The following is a 24,588-nucleotide window of genomic DNA, read 5'->3' as shown; positions in this document are numbered from 1 at the left end:
AAGGCTCCAGGACAAGAGTGGTTTAATGATCTTGGCGTTTCCTCCAGTCCATGATCTTCACAATGCAGTGATCTTAGCACATTTCGGGTAGAATAGGCTTACAACTTGTGGACACCTCCATGTAATATGGGCACCTCCATTTAATGGACACCTCCATCTAATCTGGGTACCACACTCTAATGGGCACCTTCATAAAATATTGCCATCTCCATTTAATGAATAACTCCATCGAATATGGGCACCTCCATTTAATGGGTACCAGCCTCTAATGGGCACCTTCATCAATTATTGCCAACTCTATTTAATGGGTACCTCCATCTAATATGTACACCTTCATCTAATGAGCACCTCCATTTAATATGGGCACTTCCATCTAATATGGGTACATTCATCTAATATGGGCATCTCCATTTAATGATCACCTCCATCTAATACAGCACCTAGCATCTCCATCTAATATGGGTACCTCCATCTAATATGGGCTCATTCATCTAATGGGCACCTCCATCTAATGTGTGTCCCTCATTCTTATGGGAACCTTCATCTAATATAGACACTTTCATCTAATATGCTAAGATGAGATGCTGTGATGCAGAAGGCCAGAGGAGGTCCGGGACCCCACTAAATGTGTGTCTCTGATAAAAAGGCTTGCAGGTCCATTTGCCATACACATGGACAGCTGGGGTCCTTCTTAAATCAAGGAACATCCCACACCAGAAAACTGCCCAAACCAGAGAACGGTCCAGTCCACAAAATGATCCGGTTCAGAAAACGGCACAGACAAAAAGAACGATGAAGACCAGAAAATGGTCCAGTCTTGAGAAAGGTCCAGTCAGAGAACGAACCACACTAGAGAACATCCCACACCAGAAAACTGCCCAGACCAGAGAACGATCCAGCCCACAGAATGGTCCAGTCCAGAGAACATTCCGTCAGAGAACGAATCAGACCAAAACATGTGCCAGATCAGAGAACAGTCCAGACCATAAAACTGACCAGTCCAAAAAACTGACCAGTCCAGAGAACCACCCAGACCAGAAAATGGTCCAGACCAGAAAAAGGCCCAGATCAGAAAATGGCCTAGACCAGAGAATGGTCCAATCTGGAGGATGACCCAGTCAAACAACAAACCACACCAGAAAACTGCACAGACTAGAGAACGGTCCAATCCACAGAATGGTAAAGTTCAGATAACAGCCCAGACAAGAGAATGGCCCAGACCAGAAAACGGAACAGAGCAGAGAACGACCCAGACCAGAGATCAGTCCAGTCCTGAGAAAGGTCCAGTCAGAGAACGAACAACGCCAAAGAATGTCCCAAACCAGAAAACTACCCAGTCCAGAGAACGGTCCAGTCTACAGAATGGTCCAGTCCAGAGAACAATCCGTCAGAGAACAAACCAGACCAAAACATGGGGCAGATCAGAGAACACTCCAGACCAGAAAACTGCCAAGTCCAGAAAACGCCTCTGTGCAGAACGTCCAAGACCAGAGAATGGCCCTGTCTAGAGAACGGTTCAGTACTGATAACGTTCCAGTCCAGAGAACTGCCCAGATCAGAAGACGGCTCAGACCTGAGATTGGAGCAGACTCGAGACTCATCACAGCATCTTCTCTAAGCTCCACTTTCGGGCGTCCTAGGAGACTGCGAGGTTCAGAGAACAAGATGTGATAACTGAGTACTCGGTGCTGTTAGATAAGACCATAATCAGCATCCCTTGATGCCTCATACCTACTTAATATCCCTGACCTGGACCCCGTGTCCAACCACAGCACTGAGAATGAAGGAGCATGGAGGTCTCCTACTGAAGGAGAGAACGCTGCTCGTCCAAATGCACCCAAAACCCTTCAGTTCTCACATCCCAAACACCCAGCACCACGACCCCTCGGTCTTCACATCCCGTACACTCCCTAGCTGCCGGATCCTTTAGCCCTCACATCCCATACATGGCCCCAGCAGCCAGATCCTTCAGCCCTCACACCCCGCACACGGCTTCAGCAGCCGGACCCATCAGTCCTCACATAACGTACACTTCCCAGCAGCCAGACCTTTCAGCCCTCACATCCCATACATGGTCCCAGCAGCCGGATTCTTCAGTCCTCATATCCCATACATGGCCCCTGTCATGATCTCAGTGCGGGTTTGACTCGCACACGTGGGGTTAATGTTTGGAACCAGTGCTGATGACTGGCATTTCTGTGGTTAAAGGTTGTGATCCCGATGCAGGCTTACCTGCACACCTGGGGCTATGATTGTGGCCTCTCCCTGGTTCTGGGGGAGGCTTCTTATAGCCTCAGGACGCTCCCATCCCTGTCAGTTATACTCTTGCCCTTGGCGTTGTGTGGTGACCCCTGAGTGTGTTAGTGCTGTGTTCTGGTTGCTTGATTCTCTGTGTATGACTCGGTCTGTTCCCTGGATATCGCTTTGGATTCTGCCTGGTACCTCCTATGTCTGTTTGGTTTTGATCTCTGCTTGGCCCTGATTATCCGCTCTGTCTCCTCCCTGGTACTGTACTGTGATCCTGTGTATGACCTTTGGCTTTGTCTGACCTCCCGTCTGTTTATCCCTCCTGTGCCTCGTTTGCCCGTACTGTTGTGACCTCCGTTTTGCCTGACTCTGAGTTGTTGTATGGTGTCCTGTCATATCTGAAAGCAGGACGCTAAGCCACGCCCCCTTGCAGTCACATGACCATAGGTCCTGTGCAAGCTTGTTCATTCTCAGTGTCCGCAGGTCCCGTGCCTCTTTACTTTCCAGCGCTGACTGGACCCTGACCCTATTAGCTTGTAGCACGCTTTGTCACCTCTGCTGCCCTGCTCCCCAGGTAACTCTTAGCACTGCTTCTGTACTCAGGACACGCGCACTGGCTCTATGAGCAAGTGTAGTGCGGTGTCTTTGACATTATAACTGACCGTTTCAGTTTTTTTTTTTTTTTTTTCCTGAAGAAAAAAAAAAAAAAAAAAAATGTGTGTTATCCTCATGGATCCCATACAAGCCTTGGCTGATCAGGTCAAGCACCTGACCCAAATGTTCCATAAGCTCAATGTGGAACAACACACGATAGCCCAGACCCAGCAACAGTTGGTGGTTACTGTGCAGGCAGCTGTCGATGCAGGGGCTTCAAGTTCTGGGGGTAGGGATGTGTCATTAGCGTCCCCCGAATCTCCGGTCAAATTGCCAGACCTTTTCTCAGGGGATAAAAAGGAGTTCAGGTCTTTCAGAGAAGGATGCAAGCTTTTTTTTTCTCTAAGGCCCCGCTCCTCCAGGGATGAGTTCCAGAGGGTGGGGGTCATTATTTCCCTACTTCGGGGGGCTCCACAGGCATGGGCTTTCTCTCTTCTTCCTCTGCTCCTGAACGTATGTCAGTGAACGCATTCTTTGAGGCCCTCGGGCACATTTATGATGAACCTGACCGAGTGCGATTGGCAGAGGACATGTTGATGAGTGTCTGTCAGGGGAAACACTCAGCTGAGTGGTTTTGTTCTGAGTTCCGCCGCTGGGCGGCAGAGGTCTCTTGGAGCGACGCCGCACTCCGAGGACTCTTTCGCAGAGGCTTGTCCGAGCGGCTGCAGGATGCCTTGGCGTTACATCCCCCACCTAACTCTCTCGAGGACGCCATGACCCAGGCCGTCCGGATGGACCGCAGGCTGCGGGCCAGAGGGGTGATGCAGGTGGATACTCCATTATTCCCCAGTGGAAAAGAGACTGCCCCTGAGCCCATGGATGTAGGCGCCCTCTCCCTGAAGGATACGGAGAGGAAACTCCGGAAGGACAAGCAGTTATGCTTTTACTGCGGTAAAACGGGACATTGGAAAAGGGAGTGCCCGAATTGCCCGTCTTCAAACCCAGTCGGCGGGAAACGACTAGGTCTGGGTAGTCAACGGGGAGGCTGCTCAGACCCTCAGGTACCATTTTCCTCGTTTTCTAAAGTAGTACTGTCTGTGGAACTGTTTGTGGATGGTAGTTCTTTTTCCTCTACAGCCTTCGTGGACTGCGGATCATCTATTAATCTTATTGACTCCCAATTGGTCACACACTGTAAGATAGGGACAGTTAGGCTCAAGGTTCCGATCAAGGTGATGGCCATTGACTCATCTCCCCTCACTAAGGAGGGAATTCTCTTTATGTCTGATGTGTTTTCGCTCAGAGTGAGCGCTACTCATGTGGAAAACATAAGTTGTTTTGTGCTGGACAATCTACCTGCCTGGTTGGTGTTGGGCATGCCCTGGTTACAACACCATAACCCAGTTATTAACTGGAAAACGGGGGAGATTGTACAATGGGGGTTTAATGATTTTGAGTTATATGATAAATCCGCACTGCTGGTTGAACCTGTTAAATCTGTGTCTGTATCATCTGTCGAGCTGGAAGGTATTCCGGAATGCCTGAAGGACTTCGAAGATGTATTCTCCAAAAGCGAGGCCGAGACGTTACCGCCACATAGACCCTTTGACTGCGCTGTTGAGCTGGTCCCGGGGGCTAAATTACCCAAAGCCCGTCTGTTTAATTTGTCCGGTCCTGAGCGGTTGGCTATGAAGGAGTACATTACTGAAAGTCTGCGCAAAGGACACATACGTCCTTCAGTCTCACCTGTGGCGGCAGGTTTCTTTTTTGTAAAGAAAAAAAGATGGCGGGTTACGTCCCTGTCTCGACTTCCGGGAGCTTAATCAAATTACTGTACGGAATACGTACCCCCTTCCGTTGATTCCCGATTTATGTAACCAACTATCAGGGGCAAAGTGGTTTTCTAAACTGGACCTTCGGGGGGCATATAATTTGATAAGGGTCCGAGAGGGGGATGAATGGAAAACCGCGTTCCTCACGACCGAGGGACTATTTGAAAATTTAGTCATGCCGTTTGGTCTTACCAACGCCCCTGCCATATTTCAGAATTTCATCAACGTGGTATTCTCGGATCTCATTGGTCGTTTTGTCGTTATCTACTTAGATGATATTTTGATATATTCCCCCGACAAGTATTCTCATTTGGAACATGTACGAACTGTGCTCCAAAGGCTGAGAGAAAATCATTTGTATGCCAAATTGGAAAAATGTGTATTCTGTGTACAAGAGTTGTCCTTTTTAGGGTTAATTGTATCCGGTGAGGGTTTTCGCATGGACCCCAAGAAGGTGCAGGACATTGAGGATTGGGTGCAACCCCGAGATCTTAAGGGTCTTCAGCGCTTCTTGGGGTTCGCCAATTATTACCGCAAATTTATCCGGGGATTTTCGCAAGTGGTCAAACCTCTCACGGATCTAACATGCAAAGGTGCGGATGTGAGAAATTGGTCCTCGCTCGCAAAAGAGGCCTTTGCGACGCTGAAAAAATGTTTTATGTCTGCTCCTGTGTTAGTGCAGCCAGATCCGTCCAAACCATTCGTCGTGGAAGTGGACGCCTCCGAGGTGGGGGTGGGGGCGGTGTTGTCCCAAGGGCCTGCCACTCTAACCAAACTCAGGCCATGTGCTTTCTTTTCCAAGAAGTTCTCTGCTGCGGAAAGAAATTACGACGTAGGCAATAGAGAGCTTCTTGCGGTCAAATTGGCGTTTGAAGAATGGAGGCACTTTTTGGAGGGGGCCAGTCACCCGGTTACGGTGATCACGGATCACAAAAGTTTGTCGTACATTGAGTCTGCTAAAAGACTAACGCCCAGACAGGCCCGTTGGTCACTTTTTTTTTCGCGTTTTCAGTTTACAATTACATTTCGTCCAGGGTCTAAGAATGTCAAGGCTGACGCTTTATCACGCAGTTTTCAGCCGGTGTCGCCCCCTGAGCCACCGTCCTCCATTCTTCACCCTGGGGTTGTGATAGCAGAGGTCTCATCTGAATTGGAACGGGAGATTCAGGGGGCCCAGTCACAGGCCTCGGCGGCCAAGCCGGAGGGGAAGTTGTTTGTCCCAGAGCAACTTCGCCTGAAACTCTTGCAGGAGTTCCATGAATCCAAGCTGAGTGCTCACCCTGGTATTTCAGCCACACGTCTGGCGGTGGCTAGGATCTTTTGGTGGCCTACCCTTGGTTCGGACATAAAAAAATTCATTGCTGGTTGTGGGGTCTGCGCTCGTTCTAAAAGCTCTCATAGCCGGCCGGCAGGGGAGCTGATACCCTTGGCAGTGCCCGAAAGGCCATGGACTCACTTATCCATGGATTTTGTAACCAATCTCCCTCCATCGAAGGGTAATACAGTGGTATGGGTAGTGGTGGACAGGTTTTCTAAGCAGGCTCATTTCGTACCCCTGTCCGCACTACCATCAGCTGAGACGTTGTCCAGGTTGTTTGTGCAGCATGTGATCCGGTTGCATGGGGTACCCCTGAATGTGGTGTCTGATCGTGGTGTGCAGTTTGTGGCTAAGTTTTGGCGTGCTTTCTGCAAAAAATTAGGTATGTCTCTGTCCTTTTCGTCTGCATACCATCCTGAGAGCAATGGGCAGACGGAGCGCACTAACCAGTCCCTGGAACAGATCCTCAGGTGTCTAACCTCTGCTAGACAGAGTGACTGGTGCGATGCACTGCCGTTGGCTGAATTTGCCTTCAATAGTCGGGTGAGTCAATCCACTGGTAGGTCCCCTTTCTTGATTAACTATGGGTTCAGTCCTCATTTTGGTGAGTTTTCTCGTCTGGATTCGGGGTGCCCCGGGGCTGAGGACTCTGTTCAGCGGTTAAAAGATACATGGGCAGAAGTCCAGCGGCGTATAGCCAGGTCTCAAGGCAGGTATAAGTTTTTCGCGGACAGGAAACGAACACCTGGTCCCATGTTTCGGGTGGGAGAGAAAGTTTGGCTCTCCACGCGAAACATTAAGTTAAAGATTCCGTCAGCCAAGTTAGGACCCAAATTCATTGGCCCGTACAAGATTGTGGAAAAGATCAATCCAGTGGCGTATAGGCTGTGCCTTCGACCCTCTTTCAAGATCCCTAACGTCTTCCACAAATCTCTACTGAAACCTTTTGAAGCAGTCCGGGGAGACTCCGAGTCTGCTGCTTCTCCTGTTTTGGTCGAGGGGCAGGTGGAGTACGAGGTTGGTCATATCGTAGATTCCAGGTTGGTACGGCGGTCGGTACAGTACCTGGTTCATTGGAAGGGGTATGGACAGGAGGACAGGTCCTGGGTACCGGCCCGGTTGATGCATGCTGATCGCCTGGTACGGGCTTTCCATGCTAAGTACCCGGGCAAGCCTGGGGGTCCAGAGGCCCCCCGTTGAGAGGGGGGTACTGTCATGATCTCAGTGCGGGTTTGACTCGCACACGTGGGGTTAATGTTTGGAACCAGTGCTGATGACTGGCATTTCTGGGGTTAAAGGTTGTGATCACGGTGCAGGCTTACCTGCACACCTGGGGCTATGATTGTGGCCTCTCCCTGGTTCTGAATCAAAACCAGGGGAAGAGTCTTGATGAGATCATTTGCATATTCCCAGTGCCTTCTGGGATAAGTGAAGAGTCTCTGCGAGCTCAACGATCACTGGGTTTTGGCCGTTGCAGCTGAAAAGAGGAAATCGGAAAAACCGCGCGCCGATTTTGGCTCATCTTTCATCGTTTTTAAGAAATCTCAAGATGGAAGAGGCCAGGAGCCATTTGGTGAGTTGCATTTCTTGCTACATGTTCACAGATTTACCAGTGGAAAAGCCAAACTTCACATGCCACAAATGCAAGCTTGTGTCCCTGTTGGAGGAAAAGTTGCAAAATCTCGAAGAGAGGTTAGCTACGTTGAAGATCATTAAGGAAGGTGAAGAGTTCTTGGACAGAGCAGAATTATCTCTTCATGTTACAGAAAGAGCAGAAATTCGAAGTGCACCTGAAGAAACAGAGGAATGGAGACATGTGACCCAGAGAAGCAGGAGGATCAGGAGGCAGTCAGCACCCATACTGCTCAGAAACCAGTACCAAGCTCTCACGCAGGAAAACGATGAAGTAATACATCAGGATAAGACTTTGCCAACAAACAGCAACCTTGTACGCCTTCAGAGTCCTCCTGGGTGGAGAAAGAAAAATGTTGTGAAGAAGAAACGGAGAGTGGTGGTCATGGGGGATTCCCTGTTGAGAGGAACAGAGGCTGCTATCTGCAGACCGGATATAACTTCAAGAGAAATGTGCTGTCTTCCAGGTGCAAAAATTAAAGATGTGTCTGACAGGATATCAGGACTCTTCAGACCTACAGATGAATACCCATTCCTGCTACTACATGTGGAGACAAATGACACCGCAAGAAACGACCTGGAAACCATCTGCAGAGACTTTGAAGACTTAGGCAAGAAAGTGAAAGAACTGGGAGCGCAGGTGGTCTTCTCTTCCATCCTCCCAGTGGATGGCCATGGAACAAGGAGGTGGAATAAGATTCTGCAGGTGAACAACTGGCTACGTCGATGGTGCCGTCAGCAACGATTTGGATTTCTGGATCACGGAGTGAACTACTTATACGATGGACTACTTGCTAGAGATGGGGTGCACCTTACGAAGACTGGAAAGCATGTATTTGGAAGTCGCCTTGCTACACTTGTAAGGAGAGCTTTAAACTAGAACAACATGGGAAGGGAAGCAAAAGACCAGAAAAAGCCATACACCTGACAAATGCTATTGAGAACTCTGCTATTAGAAGTGGAAAGGAAGAACAAAGACGAAAATAAAAATATTGGAGAAAGAGAAACCAATCACAAACTAAAATGTTTCTATACTAATGCACAAAGCATGGGCAACAAACAAGGAGAATTGGAACTACTAACACAGGAAAAGAAATATGATGTCATTGGAATCACTGAAACTTGGTGGGACAATACACATGATTGGAATACAAGACTAGAAGGATACAACTTATTTGCAAGAAACAGACTTGATAAACGAGGAGGGGGTGTCGCATTGTATGTTAGAAACACGTATATCTGCACAGAGATTGAAGCTTCAGAGACTGGGAGTTCTGTGGAAACTGTTTGGGTAAGAATACAAGGACAGAACAATGGAAAGGACACCATTGTAGGCATTTACTACAGGCCGCCTGTGCAAGCTGGAGATATGGATGAACTCTTTATGCATCAAATGGCCAAGTTCTCCAAAAAATATGACATAGTTGTCATGGGAGATTTCAACTATCCAGACATTTGTTGGGAATCTCTCTCAGGCAAAACTAACAGGTCAAGGAAATTCTTATCCTCTCTTGCTGACAACTTTATCTTCCAAAAGGTAGGGGAGAAAACAAGGGGAACTGCTACCTTGGATCTAATCCTTATAAACAGGGAGGAAATGGTTGAGGAGGTAAAAGTGGCTGGAACCCTAGGAGGTAGCGACCATGCTATTTTAGAATTTTGGATAACTAGAGGTGGAAGACCTGTGAAGACTCAGACGTCAAGGTTAGATTTCAGAATGGCAGATTTTAAGGGTTTCAGAAAGATAATTGGAGGGATCCAATGGCTGGATATCCTTAAAGACAAAAATGTCCAGGAAGGATGGGAAATCTTGAAAAATGAAATTCTCAAAGCACAGTTGTTAACAATTCCGAAAAGAGGGAAGAATAGGAAGCATTTAAGGAAACCAGGATGGATGAACACAGAACTTAAGCACATGCTAAAAAGGAAGAAAAAAATGTTTATAAAATGGAAAGAGGGAGGCATATCTAAAGAAGAATATAATGCTGTCTGCAGAACCTGCAGGGCACAAATCAGATTATCAAAAGCTGAAAATGAATTGAGGCTTGCAAGAGATGTCAAAAGCAATAATAAAGGATTTTGGGGATATGTCAAAAGTAAAAGAAAAGTCAAAGATGCTATAGGATTTTTACAGGATGAAAATGATGAAATGGTAAGACAGGATGTTGAGAAGGCTGAACTTTTAAATTCCTATTTTGCATCTGTTTTCTCTCAGAAAGGAAATGTAACATCAACTGTTATTCACTGTCCTATTAAGGGAATAGAAGAATCCAGGATATCTATAAACAGAAAGATAGTGAGGAAACACTTAGCTAACCTAAATGAATTCAAGTCTCCAGGTCCAGATGAATTACACCCCAGAGTACTGAAGGAGATAGCAGAAGAAATTTTTGAACCCCTCTCCATAATCTTTGAAAATTCTTGGAGAACAGGAGAAGTGCCAGAAGACTGGAGAAGAGCAAATGTTGTTCCTATCTTCAAAAAGGGGAAGAAGGTGGACCCAGGCAACTATAGGCCGGTGAGTCTGACTTCTATACCAGGAAAGATCTTTGAACAAATTATTAAACAACATGTATGTCAATACCTGGATAAGAATGAAGTGATCAAACAGACTCAGCATGGGTTTGTAACTAATAAGTCATGTCAGACTAACTTAATTTCCTTCTATGACGGTATCACTGATTGGGTGGATCAAGGAAATGCTGTAGATATAGTATATCTTGACTTCAGCAAAGCATTTGACAAAGTCTCTCATACAATCCTTATTGAAAAAATGACTAAGTATGGAATGGACAAGGCAACTGTTAGGTGGATTCATAACTGGCTTAGTGATCGGACCCAAAGAGTGGTCGTAAATGGCTGCACATCCAGTTGGAAGAATGTCTCAAGTGGGGTACCACAGGGCTCTGTCCTGGGCCCTGTATTGTTCAACATCTTTATCAATGATTTAGATGAAGGAATTGAGGGTAAACTGATTAAATTTGCTGATGACACAAAGCTAGGAGGGATAGCTAATACTAGAGAAGAGAGAGAGAGGATTCAAAAAGATTTAAATAAACTGGAGAAGTGGGCAGCAACTAACAGAATGGTTTTTAACAGGGAGAAATGCAAAGTACTACATCTGGGCAATAAAAATGAAAAAAGCATATATAGAATGGGAGGAATAGGGCTAAGTGACAGCACATGTGAAAAAGACTTGGGTATACTAATAGATCACAGACTGAATATGAGTCAACAGTGTGATGCAGCAGCAAAAAAGGCAAATGCAATTCTAGGATGTATTAACAGAAGCATACAGTCTAGATCACGTGAAGTCATTATTTCCCTCTACTCCTCTTTGGTCAGACCTCATCTGGAATATTGTGTCCAGTTTTGGGCACCACATTTTAAAAAAGACATCAACAAACTGGAGCAAGTTCAGAAAAGAGCGACCAGAATGGTGACCGGTCTGCAAACCCTGTCTTATGAGGAAAGGTTGCAGGATTTGGGAATGTTTAGTTTGCAAAAGAGAAGACTGAGAGGAGACTTAATAGCTGTCTACAAATATCTCAAGGGCTGTCACATTGTAGAAGGATCAACTTTATTCTCATTTGCACAAGGAAAGACTAGAAGCAATGGGATGAAACTGAATGGGAGGAGACACAGATTAGATATTAGAAAAAACTTTTTGACAGAGTGATCAATGAGTGGAACAGGCTGCCACGAGAAGTGGCGAGTTCTCCTTCAATGGAAGTCTTCAAACAGAGGCTGGACAGACATCTGACTGGGATGATTTAGCGAATCCTGCTTTGAGCAGGGGGTTGGACCAGATGGCCCAGGAGGTCCCTTCCAACTCTACGATTCTATGATTCTTATAGCCTCAGGACGCTCCCATCCCTGTCAGTTATACTTTCGCCCTTGGCATTGTGTGGTGACCCCTGAGTGTGTCTGTGCTGTGTTCTGGTTGCTTGATTCTCTGTGTATGACTCGGTCTGTTCCCTGGATATCGCTTTGGATTCTGCCTGGTACCTCCTATGTCTGTTTGGTTTTGATCTCTGCTTGGCCCTGATTATCCGCTCTGTCTCCTCCCTGGTACTGTACTGTGATCCCGTGTATGACCTTTGGCTTTGTCTGACCTCCCGTCTGTTTGTCCCTCCTGTACTTCGTTTGCCCGTACTGTTGTGACCTCCGTTTTGCCTGACTCTGAGTTGTTGTATGGTGTCCTGTCATATCTGAAAGCAGGACGCTAAGCCACGCCCCCTTGTAGTCACATGACCATAGGTCCCGTGCAAGCTTGTTCATTTTCAGTGTCCGCAGGTCCCGTGCCTCTTAACTTTCCAGCGCTGACTGGACCCTGACCCTATTAGCTTGTAGCACGCTTTGTCACCTCTGCTGCCCTGCTCCCCAGGTAACTCTTAGCACTGCTTCTGTACTCAGGACACGTGCACTGGCTCTATCAGCAAGTGTAGTGCGGTGTCTTTGACAGCCCCAGCAGCCAGATCCTTCAGCCCTCACATCCCGCACACAACTCCAGCAGGTGGATCCATCAGTCTTCACATCCCATGCACGGCCCAGACAGCCGGACCCATCAGTGCTCACATACCGTACACGGTCCCAGCAGCCGGACCCATCAGTGCTCACATACCGTACACAGGCCCAGCAGCCAGACCCATTTGTCCTCACATCCCATATACCCAGCACCAGGACCCATTAGCCGTCACATCCCGTACAAAGGTCCAGCACCTGGACCCTTCAGCTGCCACATCTAGTCCACAGTCCAAGCACCCAGACCCATCAGTCCTCACATCCTGTACACCCAGCACCCGGACCCATCAGTACTCACATCCTGTACATGGCCCCATCTGCCGGACCCTTCAGCTCTCACATCTCATACAAAGGCCAAGCAGCCAAAACCATCAGCCCTAAAATAATGTACACAGGTCACAGCATCCAAACCCACCATTCCTCATATCTTGTTCACCAAACACCCAGACACATTAGTCCTCACATCTTGTACATGCACCTCAGCACACAAACTCTTCAGTACTCGCATTCCACACACCCAGCTCCCGGACCCATCAGCTCTCACATCCCGTACACCCAGCTCCCGGACCCATCAGCCCTCACATCCCGTACACCCAACTCCAGGACCCATCAGCCCTCACAACCCGTTCACCCAGCTCCATGGCCTATCAACCCTCACATCCCGTACACTCAGCTCCCGGACCCATCAGCCCTCACATCCCATACACCCAGGTCCAGGACCCATCAGCTCTCATATCCCGTACACCCAGCTCCCGGACCCATCAGCCCTCACATCCCATACACCCAGTTCCCGGACCCATCAGCCCTCACACCCAGCTCCATCAGCCCTCACACCCAGCTTCCGAACCCATCAGCCTCCACATCCTGTACACCCAGCTCCTGGACCCATCAGCCAACACATCCCATACACCCAGCTACCGGACCCATCAGCCCTCACAACCCATTCACCCAGCTCCTGGGCCTACCCTCACATCCCGTACACTCAGCTCCCGGACCCATCAGCCCTCACATCCTGTACACCCAGCTCCCGGACCCATCAGCCCTCACATCCCGTACACCCAGCTCCCGGACCCATCAGCCCTCACATCCCGTACACCCAACTCCAGGACCCAACAGCCCTCACAACCCGTTCACCCAGCTCCTTGGCCTATCAACCCTCATATCCCGTACACTCAGCTCCCGGACCCATCAGCCCTCACATCCCATACACCCAGGTCCAGGACCCATCAGCTCTCATATCCCGTACACCCAGCTCCCGGACCCATCAGCCCTCACATCCCATACACCCAGTTCCCGGACCCATCAGCCCTCACACCCAGCTCCATCAGCCCTCACACCCAGCTTCCGAACCCATCAGCCTCCCCATCCTGTACACCCAGCTCCTGGACCCATCAGCCAACACATCCCATACACCCAGCTACCGGACCCATCAGCCCTCACAACCCGTTCACCAAGCTCCTGGGCCTATCAACCCTCACATCCCGTACACTCAGCTCCCAGACCCATCAGCCTCACATCCCATAAACCCAGTTCCCGGACCCATCAGCCCTCACACCCAGCTTCATCAGCCCTCACACCCAGCTCCCGAACCCATCAGCCTCCACATCCTGTACACTCAGCTCCCGGACCCATCAGCCCTCACATCCCATACACCCAGCTCCAGGACCCATCAGCCCTCACATCCCATACACCCAGCTCCAGGACCCATCAGCCCTCACAACCCATTCACCCAGCTCCTGGGCCTACCCTCACATCCCGTACACTCAGCTCCCAGTCCCATCAGCCCTCACATCCCGTACACCCAGCTCCCGGACCCATCAGCCTCCACATCCTGTACACCCAGCTCCCGGACCCATCAGCCCTCACATCCCATAAACCCAGGTCCCGGACCCATCAGCTCTCATATCCCGTACACCCAGCTCTCGGACCCATCAGCCGTCACATCCCATACACCCAGTTCCCGGACCCATCAGCCCTCACACCCAGCTCCATCAGCCCTCACACCCAGCTCCCGAACCCATCAGCCTCCACATCCTGTACACCCAGCTCCTGGACCCATCAGCCAACACATCCCATACACCGGACCCATCAGCCCTCACATCCCATACACTCAACACCCGAACCTATCAGCCCTCACATCCTGGACATCCAGCTCCCGAACCCATCAGCCAACACATCCCGTACACCCAGCTACCGGACCCATCAGCCCTCACATCCCGTATACCCAGCCCCATCTATTCTCAAATCCCGTACGCCCAGCAACTGAACCCATCAGCCCTCATTTCCTGTACACCCAACACCTGGACCCATCAATCCTCACATCCCGTACATGGGCCTCAGAACCGGAACCCATCAGTCTTCACATCTCGTACACCCAGCACCTGGACCCATCAGTCCTCACATCCCGTACACCCAGACCCATCAGTCGTGACATCTCGTGCACCGAGCACTTGGACCCATCAGTCCTCACATTCCGTACATGAGCCTCATCACCCGGACCCATGAGTCCTCACATCTTATACACCCATCACCTGGACCCATCAGTCCTCACATCCCGTACACTAAGTACCCGAACCCATCAGTCTTCACATCACATACACTGCCCCAGCACCCGGACCCATTAGTCCTCACATCTTTTACACGGCGCCAGAACCCGGGTCCATCAGTCCTCACATGCTGTACACGGCCCAGCAGACCCATCAGTTCTGACATCCTGTACATGGCCCCAGCACCCGGACCTATCAGTCCTCACATCCCATACACCCAGCTCCCGGGCCCATCAGTCCTCACATCCAATACACCCAACACCTGAACCCATAAGTACTCACATCCTGTACACCTGGCACCCGGACACATCAGTCCTCATATCATGTACACCCAGCAACTGAACCCATCAGTCCTCATATCCTGTACACGCAGCACCTGGATCCATCAGTCCTCATATCTCATACACCTAGCTACCGGACCCATCAGTCCTCACATCCTGTACACCCAGATCCCGGACCAATCAGAACTCACATCCTGTATACTCAGATCCCAGACCCATCAGCCCTCACATCCTGCAACCAGCAGCCGTACCCATTAGTCCTCATATTCCGTATACCCAACACCCAAACGCATCAGTCCTCACATCCTGTACACCCAACACCCGATCCCATCAGTCCTCACATTCTGTACATCCAGCACCCGGACCCATCAGTCCTCACATCCTGTACATCCAGCACCTGGACCCAACAGTCCTCATATCCCGTACAGCCAGAACCCCGACCCATCAGTTGTGACATCTTGTGATCTTGTGTACAGAGCGCTTGGATCCATCAGTCCTCACATCCTGTACATGGGCCTCAGCACCCAGACCCATCAGTCCTCATATCTTATAAATCCAGCACCTGGACCCATCAGTCCTGACATCCCGTACACAGGTCCCAGCACCTGGACCCATCAGTCTTCACACCCTGTACACCCAGCCCCATCAGTCTTCACATCACACACACGGCCCCAGCACCCGGACCCATTAGTCCTCACATTCTGTATACGGCACCAGAACCCGGACCCGTCAGAAGTCATATGCTGTACACGGCCCAGCACCCGGACCCATCAGCCCTGACATCCTGTACATGGCCCCAGCACCCGGACCTATCAGTCCTCACATCCCGTACACCCAGCACCTGGACCCATCAGTCCTCACATCCCGTACACCCAGCACCTGGACCCATCAGTCCTCACATCCCGTACACCCAGCACCCGGACCCATCAGTCCTCACATCCCGTACACCCAGCACCCGGACCCATCAGTCCTCACATCCCGTACACCCAGCACCCGGACCCATCAGTCCTCACATCCCGTACACCCAGCACCCGGACCCATCAGTCCTCACATCCCGTACACCCAGCACCCGGACCCATCAGTCCTCACATCCCGTACACCCAGCACCCGGATCCATCAGTCTTCACATCCCATACATGGCCCCAGCACCCAGACCCATCAGTCCTTACATCCTGTACATCCAGCACCCGAACCTATCAGTCCTCACATCCCGTTCACACAGCACCTGAACACATCAGCCCTCATATCCCATACACAGCTCCAGCACCCAGACCCATCAGCCCTCACATTCCATACACCCCGTACTCGGACCCATCAGTCTTCATATCCCATGCACAGCTCCAGCACCCAGACCCATCAGTCCTCTCATCCCGTACACGGCCCCAGCACCCGGACCCATCAGCCCTCACATTCCATACACTCCATACTCGGACCCATCAGTCTTCATATCCCATACACAGCTCCAGCACCTGGACCCATCAGCCCTCACATTCTATACACCCCATACTCGGACCCATCAGTCTTCATATCCCATACACAACTCCAGCACCCAGACCCATCAGTCCTCTCATCCCGTACACAGCCCCAGCACCCAGTCCCATCAGCCCTCATATTCCGTACACAGCTCCAGCACTCGGGACCCACAAGTCCTAAAATCATGTACACCCGACACACGGACCCATCAGTCCTCTCATCCCGTACACGGCCCCAGCACATGGACCCATCAGTCCTCTCATACCGTACATGGCCCCAGCACACGGACCCATCAGTCCTTTCATCCCGTACACGGCCCCAGCACACGGACTCATCAGTCCTCTCATCCCGTATATGGCCCCAGCACCTGAACCCATCAGTCCTCACATCCCATGCACAGCTCCAACACCCACACCCATCAGACCTGACATTCTGTACACCTCGCACTCGGACCCATCAGTCTTCACATCCCATACACGGCCCCAGCACCCGGACCCATCAGCCCTCACATTCCGTACACGGCCCCAGCACACGGCCCCATCAGTCCTCTCATCCCGTACACAGTCCCAGCACATGGACCCATCATTCCTTTCATCCCGTATATGGCCCCAGCACACGGACCTATCAGTCCTCTCATCCTGTACACGGCCCCAGCACACAGACCCATCAGTCCTCTCATCCCGTACACGGCCCCAGCACACGGACCCATCATTCCTCTCATCCCGTATATGGCCCCAGCACCTGAACCCATCAGTCCTCACATCTCATGCACAGCTCCAGCACCCGGACCCATCAGACCTGACATTCTGTACACCCCGCACTCAGACCCATCAGTCTTCACATCCCATACACGGCCCCAGCACCCGGACCCATCAGCCCTCATATTCCGTACACGGCCCCAGCACACGGCCCCATCAGCCCTCTCATCCCGTACACGGTCCCAGCACATGGACCCATCATTCCTTTCATAGTGCACTCGGCCCCAGCTTTCGGACCCATCATTATAGTAAAGCAGAACTTGGTCTCCGGGGACACATTTCAGTCCCACTGGAGACTACAAGCCCCAGCAGAGCCATGCACACAGCGTACAGGTGGTTTCTCATTATCCTGAATCCTGGAGATGTGTCAGATACAAGGATGGGGGTTTATTGAATATTCATGACTGTGGTTCACGCCATTTTGTCCCTATGGTGGCCCTCTTACTGGGGAGTCTGGGGCCCTGATGTCAGGGGGTTGTTATGTCTCCTGCATGGGCCACGTCCATCCATCCTGCATCTCCATCCATATTAATGATGGACGACAGGAAGGAGCTGTCATCGGGGGGCTCCTCACCAGCGTCCAGGCCTCGGCAACAAAAGGCTGCACAACAGAGGAGGACTACAGGCAGCAGCATGTCTCCGAGCCCCCACCATTCCCCAGCTGTGGCCGGTCATGTATGAGGGGTCTGCAGCATCTGCCAGGGAATATGGAGGCTACGCGGCATCTCATCATTTCCATGATATAATCCTACACGGGCTGCAGCATCCCCCCACCCCCATCATCCTTCCTCTACGACCACCCCCCATCCCCGGTACCCACCATCTTATCCAATCTGCATCCTCTTCTATCCAGCAGCCATCGGCCCCCCGGCATCAGCCGTCATCCTCTGCACCCCATGTATGGTTGCCCTCCCCGACTCCCATCTTCATCGCTCCCTTCTCTTCTTCCCAGGCTCCTGTATCTCTCCAGTATCCCCTCACCCCTCTCCTATCTCACCAAGCCGCGGGCCCCCTCCCCTCGGTTTCGCCGAGTCTCCCTCGTCCCCCTCCTCTACCTCGCACTCAGCTGGTGCAGATGCAGCGCTGCCTCTCTGGGGACCCCATGTATTTTTATTTTGCCTGCAGGTACAGAAATGGCCGAGGAGTGCCCCGAAATATGCACCCCAGTGTGTACACCGAAATGTGTGCCCCAGTGTGTGCCCCGAAGTGTATGCCCCGAAATGTGAGCCTCAATGTGCACCCCGAAGTGTGGTCACCGAAATGTGCGCCCCAGTGGGTACCTCGAAGTGTGCCCCCCAAAATGTGGCCCCAATGCGCACCACAAAGTGTGTGCCCCGAAATGTGCGCCCCAGTGGGTACCTCGAAGTGTGTGCCCTGAAATGTGCGCCTCAATGTGCACCCCGAAGTGTGAGCCCCAAAATGTAGCCCCAATGCGCACCCAGAAATGTGTGCCCTGAAATGTCCGCCCTAGTGGGCACCCCGAAGTGTATGCCCCTAAGTGTATGCCCTGAAATATGCGCCCCGAAATATGAGCCCCAGTGGGTACCTCGAAGAGTGTGCCACAAAATGTGCGCCCCAATGTGCACCCTGAAATGTGTGCCCCACAAAGTGTGTGCCCTGAAATGTGCGCTCCAGTGTGTACACTGAAGTGTGCACCCCGAAATGTGCGCCCCAATGTGCACCCTGAAATGTGCGCCCCAATGTGCACCCCGAAGTGTATACCCTGAAATGTGCGCCCCAGTGGGTACCCCAAAGAGTTGCCCGAAATGTGCGCCCCAATGTGCACCCCGAAGTGTGTGCCCCGAAATGTACACCCCGAAGTGTGTGCACCGAAATGTGCGCCCCAGTGTGTACACTGAATTGTGTGCCCCGAAGTGTATGCCCTGAAATGTGCACCCCAATATGCACCCCGAAGTGAGTGCCCCAAAATGTGCGCCCCAATGCGCACGTCGAAGTGAGTGCCCCGAAATGTGCACCCCAATGTGCTCCCTGAAGTGTGTGCCCCGAAGTGTGTGCCATGAAATGTGCGCCCCAATGCGCACGCCGAAGTGAGTGCTCCGAAATGTGCACCCCAATGTGCTCCCTGAAGTGTGTGCCCTGAAATGTGTGCCCCAATGCACACCCCGAAGCGAGTGCCCCGAAATGTGCGCCCCAATACGCAGCCCGAAGTGAGTGCCCTGAAATGTGCGCCCCAATACGCAGCCCGAAGTGAGTGCCCTGAAATGTGCGCCCCAATACGCAGCCCGAAGTGAGTGCCCCGAAATGTGCGCCCAATACGCAGCCCGAAGTGAGTGTCCCGAAATGTGCGCCCAATACGCAGCCCGAAGTGAGTGTCCCGAAATGTGCACCCCAATGCGTGTGTGCCCTGATATGTGTGCACTGAAATTTGCGTCACAATGCGTACTCTGAAGAATATGCCCTCAAATGTGCGCTCCAATGTGCATCCCGAAGGGTGTGCCCCGAAATGTGCGACCAAATGCGTACCCCGAAGTGAGTGCCCCGAAATGTGAACACCAATGCGTACCCCGAAGTGTGTGCCCTAAATGTGTGCCCCAATGTGTACCCCAAAGTGTGTGCCCTGAAATGTGTCCCAGTGTGTACCCCTTAGTGTGTGCCTCAATGTGTACCCCAAAGTGTGTGCCTCACAATGCATATACCAATACTGTACATACCCCTAGTGAGCGTGTGGCACTCAGGGGTCACCAGCCCCCTTCATGCCACTCACAGGTGCTGGGGGGTACTCGGGGGTCACCAGTCCCCTCCATGGCACCCACAGGTGCTGGGGGGTAATCGGGGGTCACCAGCCCCCTCCACGGCCCTCACAGGTGCTGGGGGGTAATCGGGGGTCACCAGCCCCCTCCACGGCCCTCACAGGTGCTGGGGGGTACTCGGGGGTCACAAGCCCCCTCCACGGCCCTCACAGGTGCTGGGGGGTACTCGGGGGTCACCAGCCCCCTCCACGGCCCTCACAGGTGCTGGGGGTACTCGGGGGTCACCAGCCCCCTCCACGGCCCTCACAGGTGCTGGGGGTACTCGGGGGTCACCAGCCCCCTCCACGGCCCTCACAGGTGCTGGGGGTACTCGGGGGTCACCGGCCCCCTCCACGGCCCTCACAGGTGCTGGGGGTACTCGGGGGTCCCCGGCCCCCTCCACGGCCCTCACAGGTGCTGGGGGCACTCGGGGGTCCCCGGCCCCCTCCATGGCCCTCACAGGTGCTGGGGGCACTCGGGGGTCACCGGCCCCCTCCATGGCCCTCACAGGTGCTGGGGGCACTCGGGGGTCCCCGGCCCCCTCCATGGCCCTCACAGGTGCTGGGGGCACTCGGGGGTCCCCGGCCCCCTCCATGGCCCTCACAGGTGCTGGGGGCACTCGGGGGTCCCCGGCCCCCTCCATGGCCCTCACAGGTGCTGGGGGCACTCGGGGGTCCCCGGCCCCCTCCATGGCCCTCACAGGTGCTGGGGGTACTCGGGGGTCCCCGGCCCCCTCCATGGCCCTCACAGGTGCTGGGGGCACTCGGGGGTCACCGGCCCCCTCCATGGCCCTCACAGGTGCTGGGGGCACTCGGGGGTCACCGGCCCCCTCCATGGCCCTCACAGGTGCTGGGGGCACTCGGGGGTCCCCGGCCCCCTCCATGGCCCTCACAGGTGCTAGGGGTACTCGGGGATCCCCGGCCCCCTCCATGGCCCTCACAGGTGCTGGGGGCACTCGGGGGTCCCCGGCCCCCTCCATGGCCCTCACAGGTGCTGGGGGTACTCGGGGGTCCCCGGCCCCCTCCATGGCGCTCACAGGTGCTGGGGGCACTCGGGGGTCCCCGGCCCCCTCCATGGCCCTCACAGGTGCTGGGGGCACTCGGGGGTCCCCGGCCCCCTCCATGGCCCTCACAGGTGCTGGGGGCACTCGGGGGTCACCGGCCCCCTCCATGGCCCTCACAGGTGCTGGGGGCACTCGGGGGTCACCGGCCCCCTCCATGGCCCTCACAGGTGCTGGGGGCACTCGGGGGTCACCGGCCCCCTCCATGGCCCTCACAGGTGCTGGGGGCACTCGGGGGTCACCGGCCCCCTCCATGGCCCTCACAGGTGCTGGGGGCACTCGGGGGTCCCCGGCCCCCTCCATGGCCCTCACAGGTGCTGGGGGCACTCGGGGATCCCCGGCCCCCTCCATGGCCCTCACAGGTGCTGGGGGCACTCGGGGTCCCCGGCCCCCTCCATGGCCCTCACAGGTGCTGGGGGCACTCGGGGTCCCCGGCCCCCTCCATGGCCCTCACAGGTGCTGGGGGCACTCGGGGGTCCCCGGCCCCCTCCATGGCCCTCACAGGTGCTGGGGGCACTCGGGGGTCCCCGGCCCCCTCCATGGCCCTCACAGGTGCTGGGGGTACTCGGGGGTCACCGGCCCCCTCCATGGCCCTCACAGGTGCTGGGGGCACTCGGGGGTCACCGGCCCCCTCCATGGCCCTCACAGGTGCTGGGGGCACTCGGGGGTCCCCGGCCCCCTCCATGGCCCTCACAGGTGCTGGGGGCACTCGGGGGTCCCCGGCCCCCTCCATGGCCCTCACAGGTGCTGGGGGCACTCGGGGGTCCCCGGCCCCCTCCATGGCCCTCACAGGTGCTGGGGGCACTCGGGGGTCCCCGGCCCCCTCCATGGCCCTCACAGGTGCTGGGGGCACTCGGGGGTCCCCGGCCCCCTCCATGGCCCTCACAGGTGCTGGGGGCACTCGGGGGTCCCCGGCCCCCTCCATGGCCCTCACAGGTGCTGGGGGTACTCGGGGGTCCCCGGCCCCCTCCATGGCCCTCACAGGTGCTGGGGGCACTCGGGGGTCCCCGGCCCCCTCCATGACATCTTCGCTGACGGCAGCTGCCTGCACGGGTTCCATGGTGACTGCCCCCCACACAGCAGGACCCCCAGTCCCCGGCCCGGTGATGAGAATCTGGGTCAGGAGTGAACAGGCTGAGCGGCGGCCATGGACCGGAGGAGACGGCGGATGCTCCTTACCTCCCGCAATACGATGGCGGCGGAGATGCAGCACAGCCCTGAGGAGGAGCGGCCGTGTCAGCTCATGGCCGGGGCACCCGGGAGGAAGGCGGCAGCTGGCGGCGTCTCCTCACAAGCCTCCGCTCCTCACAAGCCGCTGCCAGGAGAAAAACCATTTTGTGGAGGAGGAGGAGGAGGAGGAGGAGGAGGGAGAGGAGGATGCAGATCAGGGGGCCGGAGAAGTCAGGGAAATCCCAGCCCATACCCCGGAGCTGACATCTGGGGGGTCTCAGGCTCCGCGGGGGGATCTCAGGCTCCGCGGGGGGGGGCAGTCAGCGCAGCCCTGGGGGCCACAGACAGGTGCACTGTGGGGAGGGGCCACCACTGGGACCACCAGCACCGAGCGGGAGGGCCACATAAGGATGGAGGAGCGCAGGGGATATTGGGGTCTGTTCCACGGGGGCCACACTATTAGGGCATCAGTGATTGCTCATTATTGGGGGCTCCCGGGCTGTAATGCTTGTATGGTCAGTGCGGAACCTGAGACGGTTCTCGGGGGACCCCAGGAGGGGATGTAGGATATTTTGGGGGGCTGCTCGCTGCTGAGATACCATTTGGGGGCTCAATTACTGACGATGCTCACAGGGAACGCGTTTTGGGGATGGATATTACTCTTTCATAGATTATCTATGTAGATCCGATAATTGGCGCGACAAGGGATATTCAAGGAGTTCAAAATTGGGGGAAGCCATCTTTGTGGGGGAGCAGTCCGGTCGTCATCTCTATCATTGTGGGGGAGCAGTCCGGTCGTCATCTCCATCATTGTAGGGGAGCAGTCCGGTCTTCATCTCTATCATTGTGGGGGAGCAGTCCGGTCGTCATCTCTATCATTGTAGGGGAGCAGTCCGGTCTTCATCTCTATCTTTGTGGGGGGAGCAGTCCGGTCGTCATCTCTATCATTGTGGGGGAGCAGTCCGGTCGTCATCTCTATCATTGTGGGGGAGCAGTCCGGTCTTCATCTCTATCATTGTGGGGGAGCAGTCTGGTCTTCATCTCTATCATTGTGGGGGAGCAGTCCGGTCGTCATCTCTATCATTGTGGGGGAGCAGTCCGGTCTTCATCTCTATCATTGTGGGGGAGCAGTCTGGTCTTCATCTCTATCATTGTGGGGGAGCAGTCCGGTCGTCATCTCCATCATTGTAGGGGAGCAGTCCGGTCGTCATCTCCATCATTGTAGGGGAGCAGTCCGGTCTTCATCTCTATCATTGTGGGGGAGCAGTCCGGTCTTCATCTCTATCATTGTGGGGGAGCAGTCTGGTCTTCATCTCTATCATTGTGGGGGAGCAGTCCGGTCGTCATCTCCATCATTGTAGGGGAGCAGTCCGGTCGTCATCTCCATCATTGTAGGGGAGCAGTCCGGTCTTCATCTCTATCATTGTGGGGGAGCAGTCCGGTCGTCATCTCTATCATTGTGGGGGAGCAGTCCGGTCGTCATCTCCATCATTGTAGGGGAGCAGTCCGGTCTTCATCTCTATCATTGTGGGGGAGCAGTCCGGTCGTCATCTCTATCATTGTGGAGGAGCAGTCCGGTCTTCATCTCTATCATTGTGGAGGAGCAGTCCGGTCTTCATCTCTATCATTGTGGAGGAGCAGTCCGGTCTTCATCTCTATCTTTGTGGGGGGAGCAGTCCGGTCGTCATCTCTATCATTGTGGGGGAGCAGTCCGGTCGTCATCTCTATCATTGTGGGGGAGCAGTCCGGTCTTCATCTCTATCATTGTGGGGGAGCAGTCTGGTCTTCATCTCTATCATTGTAGGGGAGCAGTCCGGTCGTCATGTCTATCATTGTGGGGGAGCAGTCCGGTCGTCATCTCCATCATTGTAGGGGAGCAGTCCGGTCGTCATCTCCATCATTGTAGGGGAGCAGTCCGGTCTTCATCTCTATCATTGTGGGGGAGCAGTCTGGTCTTCATCTCTATCATTGTGGGGGAGCAGTCCGGTCATCATCTCTATCATTGTGGGGGAGCAGTCCGGTCGTCATCTCCATCATTGTGGGGGAGCAGTCCGGTCGTCATCTCTATCATTGTGGGGGAGCAGTCCGGTCGTCATCTCCATCATTGTAGGGCAGCAGTCCGGTCTTCATCTCTATCATTGTGGGGGAGCAGTCTGGTCTTCATCTCTATCATTGTGGGTGAGCAGTCCGGTCGTCATCTCTATCATTGTGGGGGAGCAGTCCGGTCGTCATCTCCATCATTGTGGGGGACCAGTCCGGTCGTCATCTCTATCATTGTGGGGGAGCAGTCTGGTCTTCATCTCTATCATTGTGGGTGAGCAGTCCGGTCATCATCTCTATCATTGTGGGGGGAGCAGTACGGTCGTCATCTCTATCATTGTGGGGGAGCAGTCTGGTCTTCAT

At 53.8% G+C, this 24,588-nt stretch overlaps 1 protein-coding gene across 3 annotated transcripts in view; it reads right to left on the bottom strand.

The window, feature by feature from the left end:
* Window positions 1-22,368, bottom strand: part of NLGN2 (neuroligin 2) — a 297,004-nt gene extending 274,636 nt beyond the window's left edge. For 2 of the 3 annotated variants that reach the window (XM_073572928.1, XM_073572944.1), the window contains exon 1: window positions 22,195-22,368. The gene's annotated coding sequence lies outside the window, so the exon portion shown is untranslated. Of the gene's footprint in view, window positions 1-18,025; window positions 18,184-22,194 lie in introns of those variants that run through there. The other variant, XM_073572935.1, reaches the window with a different exon arrangement.
* Window positions 22,369-24,588: the final 2,220 nt, after the last annotated feature.

The sequence above is a fragment of the Dendrobates tinctorius genome, unplaced genomic scaffold, assembly GCF_039654945.1.
Source record: "Dendrobates tinctorius isolate UK_male_01 unplaced genomic scaffold, ASM3965494v1 ptg000002l, whole genome shotgun sequence".
Lineage (NCBI taxonomy): Eukaryota > Metazoa > Chordata > Amphibia > Anura > Dendrobatidae > Dendrobates > Dendrobates tinctorius.
Note: the sequence above shows the minus strand (reverse complement) of the source record. Positions and strands in the feature narration are given on the sequence as shown.